The sequence below is a fragment of the Bacillus rossius genome, unplaced genomic scaffold, assembly GCF_032445375.1.
Source record: "Bacillus rossius redtenbacheri isolate Brsri unplaced genomic scaffold, Brsri_v3 Brsri_v3_scf32, whole genome shotgun sequence".
Taxonomy (NCBI): domain Eukaryota; kingdom Metazoa; phylum Arthropoda; class Insecta; order Phasmatodea; family Bacillidae; genus Bacillus; species Bacillus rossius.
The window spans coordinates 22,657-27,545 of NW_026962503.1; the positions used below are offsets into that span (position 1 = coordinate 22,657).

The following is a 4,889-nucleotide window of genomic DNA, read 5'->3' on the forward strand; positions in this document are numbered from 1 at the left end:
GCGGAGCCTAGGTGGGGGTACCAGCAGTCGGTTGCGGACTGGCGAGAGAACTTTCAGCCGAAAAACTCGTCTACACATTGTCACACTAAATTCCACATAACTTTTTAACTATAAACTCCACCGTCATGTTTGAACTGGCAAATTGTTCCTAAAACACTCACCATTAAGAAACCGTATCCTGATTCAACAAATTTCACCACCCTGATTTAAGAAAACAACGAGAATCGCCGTTTCCCCCTTTTCAGTGCAATTATCCCACACTCATTTTTAGTTTTTCTTCCTAAATTATTGAAGTTTTGCAACATAATTTTCCCCCCACTCACCCTGTCATCTACTCTCCAGCAGCTGTGCTCCATGTTCCCCGCCCTCCCTGGGGGCCGCCACAGAGACGCCGCCCACAGTGCCTGTCGGCGAGGGAGAGGGCGCCATGTTCCAGAGAGCTGCTGCCATGCCCACCCGAATTTTTAGTGTTTAAAAATTATTTTAACGTCATAATTTTTCTCCCCCCCCAGTGCTTCTAAACCACCCCAGTAGTGAAAAATATATGCATATATAATTGTAATTATTAATTATATATGCATATATATTAAATATTAAAAATTTTTCGCAACATAAATCTAAACCCACGACTTCACCCATCATCTTGTGGTTCAGAGACGCCGGCCATAGTGCCTGAGCGCACGAGCCCCATTATTAGCCTAACCGGGCTAATAGCCATTAAACATAGTTATAGAACAATGTAAATATGTGTCTTTATCTTTAGTTGCAGGTCGCGCCAGCAGTTCCTGCCGCCCTCGAGATGCCGAGGCCTAAATAGCCACATTCGCTCGTGCCTGCCGAGCACATACGCCGCATGGCGTGCTCAAAATGGCTCTTCCAGAAATCCCATCTGGGAGAGCCACAGATCCCATTCGCCCTCATCCGCTTCCTATCCCTTCGGGCCCTCGGTTGCGTTAACTTTTCACTCACAGGCAACAGGTTTCCTCCAGTGCGCTCGCTGGTTTACTGTTGTCTACCCTTTGCTACTCCCCATAGGCTGTCGGGGTGCAAATTCCGCACCCCTGCAGGCTTGACCGCGCCAGACGCACGTCGCCAGCTGCTTCCCCCTCCCTCACAGGAGAGTGAAGACAGCATAGGCAGTTACTCAGTTATCAAATTAAGCGTATAGGTCCCACCTGGCACGCATCAATTCCCTCAGTCAAATCATTCCCATTTGGTTAGCAGGGCTCACAAACACTTCGGCTGTGTGAGACTGACTTCAGCGTGGAGGGGCTGTAGTCTAAAAAAAAAAAAAAATTCCCGTCTCACTCATCTAGCGACAGCGGCACAGCTCAGACCTACGATGCCCCCCAAGACGAGCGGTAAGGCAGCCAAAAAGGCGGGCAAGGCCCAGAAAAACATCTCGAAGGGCGACAAGAAAAAGAAGCGCAAGAGGAAGGAAAGCTACGCAATCTACATCTACAAAGTGTTGAAGCAAGTTCATCCGGACACTGGCATATCATCTAAGGCCATGAGCATCATGAACAGTTTCGTGAACGACATTTTCGAGCGCATCGCGGCAGAGGCCAGCCGCCTCGCCCACTACAACAAGCGCTCCACCATCACCAGCCGCGAGATACAGACGGCCGTGAGACTGCTGCTGCCCGGGGAGCTGGCCAAGCACGCTGTCAGCGAGGGCACCAAGGCTGTCACCAAATACACCAGCTCCAAGTGAGCAGGTCTGGTGTGCACATGCTTACATAAACGGTCCTTTTCAGGACCAAGAACATGATCATGAAAGGAAATGCTTCTGCTGCTGTTCTACAATTCCCTCAATCCCTATGATAGTAAATGTAAGCTTAACCAAGGCAGAAATATTTTCATTAAAAAAAGTCTTTAAGACGCATGGTTTACTGGCTGAGATATATATATATATATTTTTTTTTTTGCTTACTTCTGTGGTCATTAGTACATTGCTACAAATATATTTATATATATAAAAAAATAAATAAAAAAATCCTTTCTATTTAATTTAGTTAGATCATATATCAATATTAATGGCAAAGACCAGTTGCATCGATTCACTTTGAAAATAATTCCATTTGTGCTAAAACTGGACACAGTAAAAAAAAAAAAAAAAAAAAAAAAATATATATATACACACACACACACACACATAATTCGAATTCATATTATGCTTAACTGCGTTTGAATTTGCAATCATGCACAAGATGTTTTGTACTTCGAAGTAAAAACAACATAATGTACTATTTAACTACCCACAGTACAAATGGATCCAAAAAAAAAGTGAATTTTCATGCAGACGAAAATGCTTACATTTATTCTATTTATATTAAGTACCCATTACTAACAGCTTATACTGGGTGGAATACAACAGTTGACATGATTTTACTTATATGGCAATTTAATATTTAACCAAAATTAATGGTAAACTAATATTTTAAAGTGTCATTTATGGCCCCTTACCTTCAGCATGTTTGCTTCCTTGCACACAAACGAGGACAAACACATCACCCAACTGAAAAAAAAAAAAAAATTTCACTTGCATCACAAATAATTTAAAATTTTTCACCACATGAAGTAAATATTTCGCAATAAAAAAAAATATAGCCCTAGGACTCGTGTGCACACCTTTTCTTCCCCACATCGCACACGCAAACAAAACTTCCAAATTATTACAAAATCACTCGATTATTATACATACATAAACACACATGTATTTTCCGAATAAGTGAGAAATGCAGGCCGATGAAAGTCAAATTTCGTTTCGGAAATTAAATCTCGCACAACTACCGACACATAACCAAACTTGCGTACATTTACATAGCATTAACCCTCTAAATAATAAACAAATGAAAGCAGAAAAAACAACATCGCTACCCACCGCGCGCGCTCCTGGCGGCGGGAGTAGGAACTACTTTGCACACAGACCGACATAGCCCCCTGCCAAAAACAGTAAAATAAATAATATATATAAGTCTTTTGGCGGGAAAAAATTTCTCAACCGCCTGGGAGCACCCTAGTGTGTGCCTGTCTTTAGGTTATGTTACTTTTAACTTCATTTTCTACAGGCAGACGCGAGGGTGCTCGCCCATTATTTTTATTTTTTTAAATTCTTTCCTACCTTTGGTGTGCCATGCAAGAATTTATCGTCAAAATGGCGGCCCCGAGTGCAAATTTCTCGTCTGCACTGCTGGCTGGATGATTATGTGATGTTTTGAAGGAGGGTGTTTTTTTTTTTGTTTGGATTTTGTGTGAGGGGGGGAGGGGGCTGGGCTAGCTTTTTTTTTTTTTTAAATTTTCTAAACATTCATCTCTTATGTAACAGTGTTCAGCATTAAAAAATTTAAAAGAAGAGGCACTTACTCATCAATTTCAAAACAGCCTATGAAGAAAAATAAAAAAAATTTAAATTCATTCCAGTTTTATACATTCATGATTTGATCACATGTATAACTTTTCTTTTTTATTACCTTATTTAATTTTATTATTATTACTACTATTGCTGCTACAACCTAGAAGATACCTCAGTGATACTAATACCTGCTGGTAAAGTTAAAGGTTTCACCTTTCTTTCTTTAAACATATCACAATACCTTTCTTGAGTTAAATATTATCTAATGGCTTTAAGAAGTTATGGTAATGTTCATCAGTTATAGAGTGTGGGTTTGTGTGTGTGTGTGAGAGTGTATTTTGAAGAGGGCTTTGGTGGTTGGGATGGTGAGGGTGGTGGGTGTTGTGTGTGGGGAGGGGGGGGGGGGGGGGGGAAGTAAAAGAGTGTTCATTACACGATTTCTCCTGTTGTTTGTAACAATCACACCTGGTATAGCTATTTCGAGTGGCAAATACAAACTGCAAAAAAAAAACATCTATATCATTGCCAACGGCCATATCACGATGAACACACCGGTTCTCGTCCGATCACCGAAGTTAAGCATCGTCGAGCGTGGTTAGTACTTAGATGGGTGACCGCTTGGGAACACCACGTGCCGTTGGCACTACTATTTTGCACCCTACAGAAAAAAATTTTTTTTTAAAAATTTCAATTTTAAATTTTTTTTTCCCCCACAATCACCACATTTCCCCCCCCCCCCCCCCTAACACACACACACACACACACTCACTCTCTATCAATCAATCAATCAATCAATCAATCAATCAATCAATCACTCACTCACTCACCCACCCAGCAGCAGCTGTGAATCTTTGCATGTGTATACCTCATACAAAATTCAAAGTGAAAAAATAAATAGATAAGTGTATATGTATGTATGTATGTATGTATGTATGTATGTATGTATGTATGTATGTATGTATGTATATATGTATATATATATATATATATATATATATATATATATATATATATATATATAAACACACACACACACACCTATTTTGAAGTTTCTCTGTTTCAGTGGGCAGTTATGTATAATAATGAGAGATTCAAAAAGACGTTGATAACAATGTCATCAATGCCTGTTTAGTGTGCTCATTTGTTGGATGGTCGGCAGCAATACTAGAGGTGGTACAGCTGTAACCTGTAAAATTGTACCTGCAATGTGTTGTGTATGGAAAAAAATAAAAATTATATCATCTAAATTTTTGTTATCCAACAATAACCTTCCCATCAATGCATGATGTCACAGTAGCCATAGCTCTACTCTTTCTGCCATATAACATTGGGGGAAAAAAAAAAAAAAGGAGCTATTAGAATAATAACAAAAGATAAAAAATCATCTAACTGCAGACCAAAATTCAAAAAACTTAAAGTCCTGACTGCCATAAATGAATACGTTCTAGAAACTTTTTATTCATTCTTAAGAAAAAGAAGAAAAAAAAAATTATTATTTTTTTTTTTTTTTTTTTTTTTTTTAGATATTCGCACA

At 39.4% G+C, this 4,889-nt stretch overlaps 1 non-coding gene across 1 annotated transcript; it reads left to right on the plus strand.

Moving 5' to 3' along the window:
* The first annotated feature begins 3,879 nt into the window (after window positions 1–3,879).
* Window positions 3,880–3,998, plus strand: LOC134544186 (5S ribosomal RNA). Its single transcript, XR_010077580.1, has one exon. It is a non-coding gene; the product is annotated as a 5S ribosomal RNA (ribosomal RNA).
* The last annotated feature ends 891 nt before the right edge of the window (window positions 3,999–4,889 follow it).